The sequence below is a fragment of the Mya arenaria genome, chromosome 7 (genome assembly GCF_026914265.1).
Source record: "Mya arenaria isolate MELC-2E11 chromosome 7, ASM2691426v1".
Lineage (NCBI taxonomy): Eukaryota > Metazoa > Mollusca > Bivalvia > Myida > Myidae > Mya > Mya arenaria.
The window spans coordinates 45,548,611-45,566,540 of record NC_069128.1 but is presented as its reverse complement, the minus strand read 5'-3'; the positions used below and the strand labels follow the sequence as shown (position 1 = coordinate 45,566,540).

Here is a 17,930-nt window from a genome sequence, read left to right as displayed (position 1 = left end):
TGTATGTTTTCCCCAAAGAGCTTTAAATGAATAACAATAACATATTGGCACGCATGATGACATTAACGAATATAACGTTCGGTGCAAAATCGTATGCTTGTGGCATAGACTATTCTTAGTTGAACTTCTTAATAGTTAAGCTTAGCACTTAATGATGGATTATCAGCAGTTTTGTTTGATAAAATCAAGGCTGTATTCTAATCAAAGTATACGGTGGCTGCACCAGTTACGGTACTAGTAAAAGTGCAAATATTGTTATGAAGTTATAAAAATCGGCATTGATAATTCATGGCGGAATCACCAGAGATGAATCATAGTGTACATTGTACACGGTGGAATCACCAGTTCTAGTTTATATGTAAATATTGTTATGAAATGAGGTTATAAAAAGCGGCATCACTGATTAATAGCGGAATCGCCAGAGGTGAATCGTTCAAGTACACGGTGACATCAACTGTACTACTTCAATGTAAAATTGTTGTTTTGTTGATTCATACGAATGATATAATTTCTAAGTAATAAGCTATGAGCGTTTTCTTTTATTATTCAAATTAATAATACGAAAATATGTTGTGCAGAAAAACATCAATATGTTCATTTCTTGAAGAAAATGATAATTGTTTAGGTGGATATTCGAAACTTGTTTTAGCTATAGCTTTACCAAAAAGGGCATTTTTCATTTCGGAGTATTTTTTTCATTATCATTGGATAACTAAAACATATGAACAATGTAGAACATAGTTTATCATAGTTCGTTCTGTGCTTTTTTTTATAAAAACATTTTTGAACACACACAAAAAAAAAACTGATTAAGATTGATTAAGAATAGAACAGATGTAAAACAATAATGCTGCTTAATGTTTTCATTTATCAAGGCAATTTCTTTCTCTATATTATGTCTAAATATCATGTATTTCCTGTACCGAGTAAATACATGCGTTGTTTACGTGATTAAAAAACACTACATTTTAACTTGTGGCTTCGCCACTCGTAAAAATGTGTTTTTCTATGACACTTGTGAACTAAAAACGATCTTACACTGAAATAAACAAATATCCTCTATATATTTTGATATTTAAAATGTGTTTATTTTAATTTTTGTTGTATGTTTGTATAAATTTAATGAAAAAAACTTTAAAAGCATGTGGTGCAAGTAGTTTTTATACTATTTACTGTTTTGCAAACACAGTTCAAAATATACTTTAAAATGAACTTTAATAAAGACAGCGCTGTTTTGTAGGGCCCTATGTGCTTGAGTTTAATATAATATGTCATTTACAATAAAGTATTTCCATTAAGTAAGTGGAGTAACTGGCTAAGAATTGTATTTTATATGATATTATGCATAAACAATTGGACTTGAGATCTACAGCTATTCCATAGTTATATATCCATTTAGCAATCCTTTTTGCCTAGTATATATACGTATCACATTCTCTATCTTGTTTCCCATTTATTATGACCAACATGTTTATTGTGCTTTAAAACTATATTTTAATGCTTTCATTAATGAAGGTCAGATCAATGAATATCCCTCCGCACGTTTTATACAATATATAATAGGATTGCTTTTTCATAGTTGTCAGTATTTCAGCAAGTCATACGTTTATATATCATTTTCGTATCTGGTAAAGAGGTATTAAATAGAATACACCATTTGTCATTTTTAAATGACATTTTTCAAAAAGAATTGTGAACAAAAGTTTGTGACGTTCGGTACCTACTATGCGTAAACTGGAAATGACGTCATGAACATATACAAAGGTTTGTCGTCACAAAAAAGAGCAAATTTTGAGTGTTGAATTGAGATTCTGACAGGATATCACCTGGTTTGCATTATACGTAACACGGAGTAAAATGATCGGATGAATCTCATGTAAAATATACATTTCTAAATATTACTTGTCCAAGTATAGTATGTATAAATTAAAACTACTCTTCGAAAGTACTAATATATCTAATCTCATCAAATTAAGTACATACTCATATAAAGCTTTAAAATAAAGATCTAGTTAACATACATACAATCTCGCAGTTTGTTGTTATATTATGTTGCAAAATATTTACATTTATGTATTGGAAAATTTATTCAATGTATGTATGTATTGAATAATCGATATTTCTATTGACAGCTGTGTATTGTGTAAAACGTTCACTTTACTCAGATTTGTATGTTGCACTATACTGGCAATGTACTTATGTGTGCGTATATTGCCACGTTCTCCGATTATAATGTGAACGTTCAATCTTCAAAGTCCACGTTGTTTTTTTTAATCATGTCCTTCCATTTTTGAAAAGGCTTTTGCAAAAAGATATTAAATTCGCAAAGCTTATATCTTTAAAAAAATGTTTATTTGTGTGTTTTTGCATATAATGTTTTTCTCACGGGCCATGTGTCGTATTGAACCCGTATTCAAAAACAAATTATCTATGTTTTTAATTATTATGGATACAATATGTCAGCATTGCATGTAGATAGAGCTAGATATAAATAGTACTATATAAGTAAGGTCGTCAAACTTCCTGTACTAGGTGAATGAAATGTGCATTTTAGAAGGTCTCGTCACAATACTTTAAATAAATAAAAATATCCGTGTATAAGACGAATGTCTTTCAAAGCTTAATTATATTAAAGAAAAATAGAAATACTAAACACATCGTTATGTGTATGAATGTTTTGTTTTTTACTTATTAAAGCGTTAAAACCAAGCATCTAACATTTTAAGAAATACATTTACAAATCGTGAATCGTGAAATTTAAGTAGATGTGTTGAGCTATTCTTAGACAAAATACTGTTCGAGATGAGTAATTACAGTTGAATTAACATTTCGGTTAAAATTTTATTTTAACACAAAAAACAACTATGCAATTATAAAAGTTATGACATGGCCCTGATTTGTACAATGTTGAAACTTTGACTTGTATAACTCGGTTTGGACTATGCCTCTTGTGATTTAACGTCAGTCGTGTTAGTGAAGATGTTCCCACTGCCTGTCCTGCCTTAAAGCTAGCTTTTGGCCGATCCTATTATTCTATCAAAATAACGCTTTCCTTAGTTTAAGATAACAATAAAAATATTTAAGAATAAACATGACAATCATGCAAGTATTGCAATATAACGTAGATAATTATTCACACGTATAAGATAGTATATGTAAACAGTATTAAATTGAGATTGCTTGTACATGTTAGCTTCAAAAACCTTATTGAACATACAACAAATACACAAATTAATAACGTCTGAATGCCATCCGGGAATGTAAAAACCAAGTTGATACGACCTCGACCCAAATTACCATCGCTGATCTCGACTTCAACTGTTCCAGTTGGTTGAGTCCCTGAGAAGCAGAATTACATTCAAATGTTACATCAATAACGGAATTGAACATTCGTGCGTGTGCGGAAAAGTTGTGTTAGTAGCAACAAAACTTCTTCAACATTTTTTCGAGATCAAAACCAAATGCATCCTTCCTAATCTTGTTATCAACTGTTCCAGTTGGTTGAGTCCATAGAAACAAAATGACATAAAAAGTGTTAGCTTAGTAACGGATTTGATCACATTTTGCTAGTATGGACATGTTTTGTTCGTAGCATAACACAAACCAGTTACCATTATCTATAATTTTACACCAATCCATGCAAGGAATAATACATAACCATGTTTTTAATACTATATTGCAATAATCACTTTGGATAATTTAACATGAATTGTCAAATAATTAATGTTTTGGTATCTGTACAATACGTAGTAATTTAAAGATAAATTACATTTAAAGTTGTCTTTCATCTGGGAAAGCTGTGCCTTGACTACTGCTCTTTCCTTAAAACAGACGAAATATTGATGGCTAGAACTATTCATATATGGTATATGCATTGCATTTTAATCAATATGTAAACAAAAGGTACAGACTAGTTAATTAATTTGAATAGATACGTTATCAATGGAACAACATTTATACAAAAAAAAAACAGTGCGCTTAACATCACATCACGCCTATGTTTCTGCTTTCGATTGTAAATGCAAACTTTTCTAAAAGAAGACACAAACCAGTGCAACTACTTCGTACGCAAACCAATGCGATTTATCAAACATGTTCACCCTCAACATTACTTCAATGACAAAAAGACCAGTGCACTTTATATCAAGCCTTTTGCACCTCTCTCCCTTTTACGAGTACTTACCCCGGTGCGGTTATATATACGCCTATTGTACCATTCGTTGGTTCAAACACTTTACCTTCATACAAGTACTTATACCCGATGCGACAACACGAACGTTTATTGTAGCACTCGTTCGTTCAAACACCTTACCTTCATACACTTACTAACACTGGTGCGCTTATTACCCCACCTTTGAAACTGCTCGGGGATTGAAACACCTTACCTTCATACACTTACTTACACCGGTGCACTAATTATCCCACCTTTAAACCGCTCGGGGGTTCGAACACCTTATATCTATACACTTACCTATACCGGTGCGCTAGCTATCCCGTCCTTTAAATACCTCGGGGATTCGAACACCTTATCTTCATACACCTACTTACACCGGTGCGCTAACAATCCTACCTTTTAAACCGCTCGGGGGTTCGAACACCTTAGCTTCATTCACTTACTTACACCGGTGCGCTAACTATCCTACCTTTTAAACCGCTCGGGGGTTCGAACACCTTATCTTCATACACTTACTTACACCGGATTTTTCGCTTTTAGTAAATATTGTTTGAATCCGTTATCATACCAAAAAGACAACGCAACACGTTTATTGAATTTTATAATATAATAACTAAATATAATGTACTTTAAAACAATTGTTTAATAGTGAGAGTATACAAATGCTAAAGGTTCACTATTCTCGCTTTCCCTTTAAAGCCTGGTGAAGATATTCAAAACAAATGATTGTAAGAGGTTTTACCTTTTCTGAATGATATAGGTCTTGTTTCACTCTTTTCAGTTCATCACGCAGTTCCTTCTGTGTCTGGATTAGTGAATAAATTTGTAACATTACATATCAGTATGCATAACGGTTACTTTTTCTATTGAATACAATTGAAGCATAATAATGGGGCCAGTTTCAAGACAAAAATAAAAGAACATATCTGACCGCCTGAAAACATCAAATTGTACAACTAAAATAAGAGTTTAATCAGTTGGCTAAAAGAGTTTCATTTCTCACTGCAAAAGTGTCCATATGTCTTGCCGATTATTGCTTGATTCATATTTGTCATCTGGTTTCCCTGTTAATCATATATGACCACTGGTTCCCCCGTCAATCATATTTGTCAACTGGTTTCCCTTTTAATCATAAATGACCACTGATTTCCCCGTCAATCGTATTTGAGAACTGATTTCCCAGTCGTCATATGTGTCAACTGGTTTCCCTTTTAATCATAAATCACCACTGATTTCCCCGGCAATCGTATTTGAGAACTGGTTCCCCGTCGATCATATTTGTCAAAGGGTTTCCCTTTTAACCATATATGACCACTGATTTCCCCGTCAATCGAATATGACAACTGGTTCCCCCGTGGATCATTCTTGACAACTGTTTTTCCTGGTAATCAGATTGGAATAAACGATGGCCTTTATGAGAACAAAACCGTTTAATATGTTTTACCTCGTTTTTCCGCTTTTCAAGGTAAGTACATGATTGTGTTTTGTTTGTTAGGATGCAGGATACAAGAAAAACAACGCCAGCAAATACTGCATCGAAAGACTATGGACCAACACAGGCTCTGGACCACAACTGTTTAAAGATGATGTCGCTGCGGGATTAACTAGTTTATATTTATTATGAGTCACGTTTGTTTATCAACAAATTGTTTAGACATTCGATTAAATGGCCACAATAGAAGATACCACACACCTTTACCAGGGTGAGGAATCACGTGAATTCAACGCGGTTCTCACATGTATAACCACGGTTCAAAACCGATGTAAACAAGCAAGAAAGTGCCAGTTATTTCTAAATTTCTTTTTTGAGAGAAAAGATAAAAAAAATATTTCTTAACTTATAAAAGACTATGCTATTTTCTGATTCTACAAGTGTGAAATATTTTGGATTTGCTTGTATTTTAACGATGGCATCCTTGGCCAAAATTTCGATCCGATTGGATTTTGTAGAACGATGCAACACTATGTACGCCTTGAGTCTATGTTTTGTATACATTTCTTAGTAATTAGTAATATTTAAGAACTCATACATGTACTAAATTGTTGATTTTACTCATTTCATTCATAAAACGAATTGTTTGTAAAATTATTTTTTAAACATGAATTTCATATTTGCTGCTGCTAACCTGAATTCTTCTCATAACATGCTTATTTTTTTAATAAGTAGTTTGAACTTCTCTCTCTGTGACGATAATGCATTCAACATTAAAACTTTGTTCCAAATGATATTTCTTTCATGAAATGAATGTATATTAAAAATGTTTAATTTATGTTCAAGGTTGGCCGTCATGGTGATACGTCAAAATTATCCATTGTCTCTCTGTAAGAGACGGAGTCAACCATCATATTTCTCACCAAATGTTGACAAAAGATGGATACATTCAATTGATGAAAAGATGAGTTCATTTAAATGGAAGACAAGATGTACCCCAACCAACTCCGTTCCATGTACATCCCCCGGTAAAAGAAAGTCAACAGTCAAGAAATGATAAAACTACGTTTTAATGTACAACTCATCATTAAAGTATTGAATATAAGAAATAGTGATTACACGTGTTGCTGGTTGGATACATTTTATTTGTATATGACGTCATTTTAAACTACATTTTTTTTAGCACAATGTTTGACACTTGGTCCGGAAAAGCTATGAAGACTTTTTTAAAGGTTAATTTAGACCAAGTAAATTTTCCTGGTATAGCAACATGCCAGTATTTATCTTTGTTTGATAAATAAATATATCATGCTTTTAACTATGGTTTGGGTCTACAAGATAGCATTAAGTTATAAAGAGTTTATTCAAAGTTCTGTAAATAAATACTGGATGTTAGAACCCAAACTGAGAACAATTTTGTGAATAGAGAACTTGGTAGAATACCATTACTAATTATAGGAATTGTAAATGTGATTATTATTTGTTAAAGATTTTACAATGTGATGATATTAAATATGTTAACTCTTTTAAAAGAGAATCGTATAGGGATTTAGAAAGATAGCCAATTTGTTAGTCATGGGCAAAAGTTATAATAGATATATTACAATAACTAGGATTTTATGATGCATGGTTATTTCAAAGTGTTTGTGAGTTTAATATATATGTATAAGTTAACTGAAACAGAGACTAAAATGTATATTTACAAAAATGGTTTGCTGAATTTATTAATTCATCTAGAGCCAAAACTTTGTTTTGTTCGCAGAGAAACCAAATGCAATGCGTTCATCGAATTTTACATATAAAATGACTAAATATGATATACATCTAAACAGTTGTTTTGTATTAAGGGTTAACTAATGTAAAAGGTTCACTTTTCTTGCTTTCCCTTTTAAATCTTAGCGAAAATATTCAGAACAAATGGATATAAGAGGTTTTACCTTTTCTGAATGCTTCACTCGTTTCAGCTCATCACCCAGTTCCTGTTTTGTCTAGATAAGTATTTCATAACATATCAGTATGTATAACGATTACTATATATATTGAATACATTTAAAGCTTAATACTGTGGCCAACAACTAGAATATATGTTACCGCCTGAAATCATAACATCAAATTTTAAAATAACATGAAGAGTCTTATCAGGAGCCTAAATAGGCTTCAGCATTTGTTGTGGAAGTATCTCAAATCAGCTACAACGATGTTTTTTATAGGCGTTTTATAAAGGTATATCTAGCGTTTTAATGTTTTTGAAATAACAAACTATCAAATGAATCGTTTCCAATGATAACGACAAATGTAACGGATAAGAATAACAGTTTGTATACATAGATTCTGTAAATCATTCATATAAAAGTATTAAATACTATGGTGGGCAGTAAATCTGTTTATATAAAGCTTTTTGTTTTTAGTAAACTTGAGAATCAACTTATATTTTAATGATAAAAAAAACATTATTCACCAAATGATACCCGTTTGTATCTATTTACATATATTTACCAAACAATTTCGCATTGTTTAATTACAGAATCTACAAAGGCCTCTCGCATACTGCTTAAGAGTGCCTTTCTTTTGTGAGCTATAAAAGGTGAAATTTGAAGCATAGTTTGGTGTAGAAAGATTTAAAACAAATTCTAAATGGTAATTTATCTGACAAGTATATAGGTTATCATGAAGTAAACACAGTCAATTACACAGACATACTATCATAATCGACACCATTTTATTAACAAGAACAAGTGGAAATACCAGCCTAAATTTAACACACATAATATCATTAAATGCCATTTTGTCGCTAGCCGTATATGCACACACTAATCAAACTATAATGTTGGATCGATGAAAAAATGCTTATGAAAATGAATCCGTGTTAACCTACTTGATATACACGATAAGACATAAGTATACACTTTTTTCATATGTCCTACCGATTACAGCTGTAAATCATATTCGACAACTGGTTTACCCGTCAGTCGTTTTTGACAACTGGTTTTCCTAATATCATAAGGACAAAACGATGGCCTTTATCAAAACAACCTCGCTTGAAATATATTACAAAGTTATTTTCCGCTTTTCAATGCAAGTGCATGATTATTTTTTTGAATAATACAAGAAAAGCAACCCAAACAAAACTAAACCTACAAATAATCAGTTAAAAGGCAAAAGTTCAACAAATTTTAAACGAGAAACACACACCTTGTATAACAAAAAATACCGTATATGCATACATAAACTGTTTAAAGATGATTTCGCTGTGGGTTTAATGAAGTTATAATGATAAAGCGTCATTTTTGTTATGACTTTATCAACAAAGTGTTTACAAATTCGATTAAATGACCACAATCGAAGATACCACACACATATACGCAAGATAAATGTTCAACTATTTATAAAGTGAGCAACCATTAATTTCAGTTAACTTGATGTCTACTGAAATATATCAGGGTACCGCTTTCACCGACCAAGGACATTTTACACGGCGCTTTTACTATTTAATGATTACTTTACATTTCACTTGAACAACTATGCTTCGATCAATGCAATATTAAGAAAATAAAAACCTTATCGAAGCCAGCATCAACTTGAAGACACCGCAAATCATATAAACTCATACAATGAATTAAATACAAAAATGCAAGTTCAAAGATCATATAAATAAATATCATTTCCTTACCTAAAAGTAATCCTTATTGTAATTACTATTGTAAAATAAGCGTGATGCAAAGTGGTTTTTGTACGTTGTGTATATGTCGATAAGTGTATGATAGGCCTGCGAATTGGGCCTTTAACAAGGGGCCTTTGTTTTAGCTTTAATTTTAGACTTTTCATGGTTGTTCTTCATGTTTTTACAAAGAGCAAAGCGATTATTTTATTTAAGTCACGGTACCAATAATGTGTGTAAGCGGTTGGGTAGCTCAGTCGGAAGAGCACTCGCCCTGAAAGCGGGGGGTCCCAGGTTCGAGCCCTGGTCTGGCTTTACACACTTCTCACTCTGTGACATTTGGCGCCCAACCAGGGACCGTTGCGGCATTGTTTGGCAGTGTTGATTATGTATATTCCTAAGCACTGGTGTTCGTCAAATTCGAGGACGAATTTCCAGCTTGCAAGGAAGTATGTAACGGTACCGATACATACACCTATGTTGTGGAGAGGTGTTTAAAAGAAATGTTTAAAAGACCAGATTAGAACTGTTATTTGTTTTTGTTAATAAGTAAACCAATGAACAAGAACTAGACGAAGTACCTTTAATAACTCCCACGCTGGTTTTCTTTTTCTCTTTCAAGAAATAAGCCAAGCATTTCTCTTACTTCAAAACTTCAGTTACCTTCCAAATACTTCATAATAACCTTTGAAATGGTCATTGATTTCTACAAACTTTCGAATCACCCTTTTGCGGACAGACTCCATGGCTTTTACGTCGGAAGAAAATCGCGGTAGCATTTGAGACCAAATGAACTTAGTTCTCGGCAGCTGCTGTTTCTTGACTTCCAACAGTTTATCAAACTCGGACATAATATCGAAAGTTTCCAACCGACCTATATCATTAGCCCCGCAATGTACGAGAAGGTAGTGTAGGGAAACCCGTTGTTAAGCAAAAATGACAATACATGTTTTGTTTTGTTTAAGGGACATTCCCCCGTATTTCTGCTAGTTGATTTCAAAGTTTTTGAGGCCGATATTAGAGCGGCCTGCCAACAAACATGTCCTTGGTATAAGCTTTTTAATGATAGATAAACCGATACACCAGACTGAAATGAAAACTAATAGGGAAGCCCATTAGAATAATGCTATAGCTGATAAAGTGACGATTTGCAATACACAAGAACTTAAATATTAATTGTTTATGCTGACTAAGTTAAAATAGGTATAACCTTAGTCAACAACGGCCATATCCTGAAAGTTCATTGTAATGAATACAGATCGGAGACGTTAACCAGATTAGGGCGAATGTATCTGCGGACGGCCTGTGAGCGCCATCGACCGGCCCTCTGTATCTGCTCGGCAGAATTGCCCTTAAGAGCGGCTGTGATTCCGCACCAATCCTAAAGCTATGATAACTGTACCGCGTATAGTCAAGACCTGCAACTTCCAATGTAATTTTGACCACCGATGTGAACTTATACCTAGTGACAGGGGAGCCATCGAAATGGCAGATTAAGGGTCCCGCAACTTGTTGGCGTACGCGCAGATACTGCACGAAAGAGATTACGGGACAAACCGTGTCGTTAGAACTTTTAATGCTTATTGTTTCCGGATCATCAAGCTGGTTTGTTTTTGAATTATGTAAGTTAATGTTAAGGAGAACCTTCCCAAACGCGATGTCGTTTATAGAAATAATGTTGACGATCGTATTGCCTTTGGACAGGCTGAGCTCCCATACCCGGAGGAAGCCAACAAATGCAATGATATAGGATGTAGAAAACAGAAATGATTCGTATATATTGGTGCGAACAATTATGGTTAACTTCAAAAATACAATTCTTAAAATAAGTAGTGTGATGGGCAGGCTTGTGTCTTTTCCCGTTCGTTGACCGTGGTAGCCTTTGAGGAGTTTTATCACTATTAACTGAGTTGAGGGATCTGGTGTCCCCCTCATTTTGCACTTATAACCGATTTCTGTAACATATAATCGTGCAGTGGCCGGAGCGCATGACTGAAGTGACATAAATGAGATGAAGAATTCTATGTTATCGATGGGCGGGGGCCATGATTATCCTAGGTTGTGAGTCTTTCAAAACTCAGGAAACTTGGCCATACCCTGGGCAAACGATGACATGGTGTTTTGGGCTAAAGCCGAGTTTAAGAGTAGTTCACATTCGGCGAGTAAATGAGGTTGAGGAATTCCGCCGGTAAACCTGCCGGAAATGGGTCCGCCTCTTGGGCCAACTGGCGGAACTTCTGCCACATCTTGCGTGAAAAAGAACCACAAATTGAATTTTCTTTGGATGGTATGTAACGCGCTCTGAATAGAATGACATGGGACATGATGCACATAATTAAGGGGCGCAGTAGGTGCACCACGCGCTTTGATTTTGATGAATGTTAAGTATTTCAACTAGGCCCATAATGTCAGACCACATGATCAACCATTTAGGGGTGAGACGAGGGGCCCAAATGTAAAAGCTATCAAAACTGGAACTAGATCTAAATATGTTATATCCTAAAAAACAATTTGACCCAATGTGCTGGCCATTGAAAGAAAGCCCAACGCCCCTGAATGTAGCATGCCGCGCCTAAACCGTCGGCCCCAGCGCTGTCGGTCCACCATTCTAAGATATCATTGGAAATCCACACAAGCTTAGGAATGTGAACAATGCCGTTACAGTAGTTTAAAACTAGTAACCACATCATCAAATCTTCCTTTAAAGATTTTGTTATACGGACGTAGATGTAAGGTTTGTCAATACTTATCAGTGCATCATACAATCGTCTGCTAAATGCGCATTCTCCCTTTATAGCTTGACAAGCAAAGCTCAATTTACCGGCCCCTGCTTGTAATTCCCGCAATCGTAACTTTTTGACCTTTGTAAGTCTAAGATATTTACAGCAGGTAGTCGAATTGACATAGTTACCGTGTCGATCTCGAGACCAAGAAATGTAAAACAAATTGTCGGATTTTTCCTCCGCGATAGGAACTCCCAGACGATTACAAGTATACGTGAACACATCGACCAAAATACTACAGATATCTTAATCCCGGGGTCCCGCGAATATAACATCATCTAAATAATGATTCAGTGATTGTAAGTTGGATGCATCTGATACAGAACAATGAAGGAATGTTGCAAACTTTTCAAAAGGGGGGTTGCTGCAACCGAAACTCATACTTTTGCTTCGTTGGATAAGAGAGATGTGTGATTAAACGGAAAACACCGCTTGATTTTGGAACCATTCCGATAGGGGAAGTTCTAAAATGTGACATTGGGGGTATTTTAAAGGGGCTATCCATGCGTTACATATAAATTTATTTTTTAATTATGTCCGACAGTACTATGGGGTGTGACCCGGCAGACTTTAAGTTTCTAGACGGAATGGCAATACGCGGTATGGCGTAATTCAACTTTAAACCGTATGTAAATCCCTTTAAACTGGCATCAGTAATATTTGGGTAATGTGACAGAGACTGGGTGGGTATAATGATTGGAGAATGTGCTCGGTCCCAGATGTCTCCTGAATGACGATTGGTCGGGGTTACGCGGCTGAAAGTACCAGGGCGAAGCGAACCTTTGTTGACCCTGGTAGACAGCGGACCTAGGTTGGCTATGGGCACGAGGACAGGACATGGAAGGCTGAGTGGTTCTGACATATCATGCTTTTGTGAAAGTATTGACTATAATCACGCGTGCAGTTGCTGTAGCTGTATGGGTAGCAATACCTCCGAGGATATTGGCCCGACTTGGGTAAAGTGGTCGGCACGGACGTGACAAATAGCAACCACAGTTCATAACCATTTTTTGAAAAGGATTTTAATGGATCCAAGGATATTCGGTAGTTAAACTACTTGTCATAGTTTAACCATCCAGTTTTGCAGCGCTTAGTAGCTGTTTTTATGGTTTCATATATTTTAATAAATATTGTTTTTTTTTTCAGCATGTGCGGATAAAAAAAGTGACAAACGCGTTGGTCCATGACTCGATTTTGCCTTGAGGCACGGTTTTAGGGTAAGGACTCCCTGGGAAGAAAGTGCTTTGATTTTTTCTGGCGTCTTATCGGGCAGGGTGTTGAGCAAGGAAGACAATTCCACAAACTGCCCAGCGATAATATTGGCTTTGACAGTGTCACCAAGGGAGTCAGAAATAACTGGAAGTGGCTGAAAATCTAGCAACTCATTACCTGTTATTGTGGCAGTCTGAGCCACTTAATCGGAAAACCCTTTCTCGGCATAGGACCATCGATCAAGGCCTTATAACAGGTGAACCTATGTGAAAACCCTTGACCTTAAACCCCCGTGCTGACCGTAGCGGATGAATCTGTGGCCAATGGCGGGGGAGTTGTCGGCATTGCCCTCGCGATTGGTGCCTCGGGAGCCGTCTGCGACGCCTTCCCGCGTGGTTTGGCCGCCAAACGACTCGACCTTGGCCTTCGGTGCGACTGCATTAGACGGGTCCCTGGGACTTTTCACATAGCGTAGAATGGTTGATTTCTTTGTTATTGTATGGTTTCTCAACGAGAATAATAAGAATAAATCAGAAGGAATTTCACAAATGATTTAGTGGAAATTTTAATTATGTTCTATTTTATTTATGACCCTCACGGTATTAACATTTTACATTCAACCTATAAATGTTCATGAGATTCGATATCCCAACGAGGGGTACAGTAAATAAATTCAAAGGATTACCTAAGCCGAATAATTTATAAGTAACGATTATTGCAAATAGGAAAGTATCCGCGTTGTCATAAAACATCATTCAACATATAAGAAATATTTGTGTGACGAAAATATGAAAGCATAACATTTATTATGAATTAATTATTTAAATACGTTAACCACGCGCTGGATATGAAATAAACACTGTGATTTAAATGGAATTGATGAACAATGTAATAAAGAATACGGCAATAAACTGCTCTTTCCTTTAAGCGCAACAGAATCTTATCAATTATGTAATGTTATCAGAGCAACTAAATTAAAATACCGTGATTAACGGTGAAAAATGTCCGAATGAGAATGAGCAAACATCACGACGTAGGGTAAAATCCTTTAATAAGTTACTTCTCTTCGTAAGCGGATTTTTCGTCTTAACTACCCTACCCTTCACTGTGTACGGTGTGCTTAGAACTCGCTTGGATACGTTATCACCAAGAGCAATTGCAATTAAGGACCTATGAACGTCGGTGTTAGTCATACTAGTAAAATGTAAATTCACTTTTAACTTTATCTTCTATTTCATCAGTAGTTCAATGTTTAAGCAGGAGTGGAACGTCATGGTAAAGGAGATGTCCATGTTGGAATATAGAGTACGTGAAGTCCGGATAGACCTTTCATGTTCAACACTAGTCGTTTAGTCACTAGCATATTAACGTCTGACTTTGATATTCATGTATCCACCTTTTTGGCATTTTATAATATGTGGTACCAAGTGTGAAAGGTTTAAAGTACTTTTTGGTTCATTTATTAGTGTAATTATGGCATTTTTAATTGAAATGCGTTACTACATTAAGACTTGTTTATGACATTGAAATTGTGTTTAACATTTATTGAAAGAAATGTTCACAATATGTATATCATATAAGATAACTATAGTTGGAAAACCTGTAAAGAGTAAAGCAGTCTTTCAATATCGATAAAATTATATCATGCACTTTTTACTTTAAAATGTCTTTGAATCATGTTGTTTGTCTAACTTAAAATTATTATCATAGTTTTTTAGTTATAGTAACATTTTAAATGTCGTTATACTATAAAGAAATTGGTTTTCGTTTCGTAAATAGTACTTATACTGTCACTTGCATACAAATCGATCCAGTAACAAGGTGACGGGTAAATATTGCTTTATTACGTTAGTTTACCATGTGGTTTATATCTACAGTAATTTGGTAACGTAACCAAGATATCAGACTGCTCGTTTATTTTGAAGAGTATAGTATTCTGTCAGAGGAAAAGAACAAGCATTGCTCAAAAACATCAATATTCCGCCAACAAATGGCTTCAACATTCATTTACTCAGAAAGTTCCATTACTCAGTATTTGCATGATAATGACATGGAAAGAGAAAATCGGTCAGAAATTATACCTTTACCCCACCAACTAGAGCTGAACAAATGTGCAGCATTTAACGACAGTTGAAACCTTTTCTGTAATGAATGGTAACATCTCACTTGCAACAGAAATGAATTATTTCTTTTCTAATACGGTTCTAGGCATCTCACATTAAATTCGTTAAAATCACTATGAATTACATCCATTGAATATATGGCGATTGTTAACACATTCGTGATCTTGGATATTGACCTATGACTTGTGAAATTGTTATATGATTAAGTGTTTGGTGACCGATCCATGGTTATGTACTTTAAAGAGCTTTTCCTTTTCGAATTGATATTGAATTACTGAAATGCTAATATATGTATTGAATAAATTTGAACATATTGTGTACTATTTTTGGTACACTTAAACACTGCATGAGTAGTGTCTTGATCTCAATAGCGAAAATAACAGTTGTCCCTCTTTTTGTTTATTTAAAGTTAATGTGTATGTTTTGTATAAACACAGTAACAAGTTTATTAGAATATAAAGTTAGTGACTTGGGTGAAGTAAGATAAACCTTTTCAATGAACGACACTTTTCTAGTATTCTGCATTGACACGGCACTCATAATCATTTTGCATTTTTTGTGTTGTAATATTTATTTCTGGTATATTGTTTAGAGTTTTACTGTCGATTAATACATGTATCGAGCTTGTTTCATGAGATGAGTCGGTTGCCAAAATAATATATATTTAATCCCTACTCTAAGTTTCTGCTTCAAATCCTGCGCTCAAATGATACCAATTTGTTTCAATGCAATGATTCAATCCCTTTTTTAAAATGGTCAAACTTTTATATTTATATTTTATTGCCATGTGTAAATCGTTGAATTTCAGGTCCCAATTCATGGTTTTACTCATTCGGACACTCACATTCTGTCGCACATACCGTCTGCTAGGTCATACTGTAATCCTCAAGTGTTTCGAATGCACTATATTGTTACACGTTATCTTCCTGAACCGGATCTATTGGAGTTAAGCTGTTTTTGTCTAAGCGGTTTTTAAAAAGCCGACCCTTTGATTCCTTAAAGTAGGCTCTCTATGATAGTTTTGGATAACAGTAGTCTTCTACGATATCGTAAATGCATTTTGTATAGACTTTACTCTTGTTCTTCATCACAAACTCAAACGAGCGTGCTAGTCGTGGCATCTACAGTCTTGGTTTTCCAGCTATAAATAACTGAAGTTGTAGTTAAGCATATCGTATGTGTAACCTTGCCGTCATGTGAGAAAATGAGTAGACGGAAACAAAGAAAATACTCTCAACGTGCGCTCTTAAAACCTGCTTTAGTGTACTATAAATTTCACCTCGTTATTTATATACATCAATTACGCTCTGATTATTTCTGCGAAATTAATTTCGTCATCGAATGGATGTTAATAATCTCTAAAGAATGAATCATTTGCGAAAAGTTAATGATGTGTATTATGGATGTATGGTCAATCATTTATATCACTACCATTAAAAATGAATGTATATGTAGAGAAACAATTAATTAATTAGGTAGTTGGATGGTCTGTAGATACTGAATCAGTTTATCGTACACTGACATGTAAATTACAGAAAATTTGTATGTCTGTACTATCCCGTTTCATTTTAAGGAAGTGATATCATAAACTAAATGACAAGCTTATTTCATGTTATTTACTCAAGACAGCTGTGCATGTGCATGGGTATACGTGATATAGTACACATAGATGCTTATTTCACACGGAGCTATTTGCTAGAAATAAAATGAACATACAATTATACAATTATATATTAACAATGTGTGTGTGTGTATTTGTGCGTGTGCGTATGCATGTATGTGTGTGTGTGTGTGTGTGTGTGTGTGTGTGTGTGCATGTGCGTAACTTAGATTCCATATCAAATCCATGACTTACAAGGCGTCTGATTTATATCGCTATCGTAGCAGGATGAATCAACATACGTAAGTCGGATTTTTGTCGCCGACGTCGTGACGGGATTTCAACGACATTTTGACGTCACATTGACGCTGTTTGCCAACTTGGTCAATTCCGAATATATCTAAAAACGTTTGATTGAAAAGAATTGCAATTTCTACCTTTCTACCTTACCTTTATTTTCTCCAAACAAATCGTTTTATAGAAAACCTCTACAATCCTTTGATCACAGTTATATAATATAATTTGTTATCTCATTACATATAACTTATAGAGCCAGATATTTTTATTGTGAGTCTTTTCCTTTGTTATAAATATTTCCTGCACCGCTGACAAATGGTGTACGTTTTCTTAATGACGCAGGTTAAATACAAGCTTTTGAAACTCTTCCATATGTGTTGCTTTCATTTACATACAGAATTTTGCATAATTAGTTAACTGCAACTTTTACATATGGCCATAAACAATCGAATACCATAATGTTTATTACCGCAATCTTCTTTTATTGCAACTCTTACATTCAAACATAAATAATAATCTAGCATTAATGTTCTTAGAATACTTTGTTGATTATACGAGTATAATCATAAGGAGAGGATAGAATATAAGTAGTCATTCTATGCTACGCCAATAAACATATTTAAAGTTTTTTTTATTATTAATTAATGTTTA

At 34.5% G+C, this 17,930-nt stretch overlaps 1 non-coding gene across 1 annotated transcript; it reads left to right on the top strand.

The window, feature by feature from the left end:
* Positions 1–9,506: 9,506 nt before the first annotated feature.
* Trnas-uga (transfer RNA serine (anticodon UGA)) lies at positions 9,507–9,579 on the top strand. Its single transcript has one exon. It is a non-coding gene; the product is annotated as a tRNA-Ser (tRNA).
* The last annotated feature ends 8,351 nt before the right edge of the window (positions 9,580–17,930 follow it).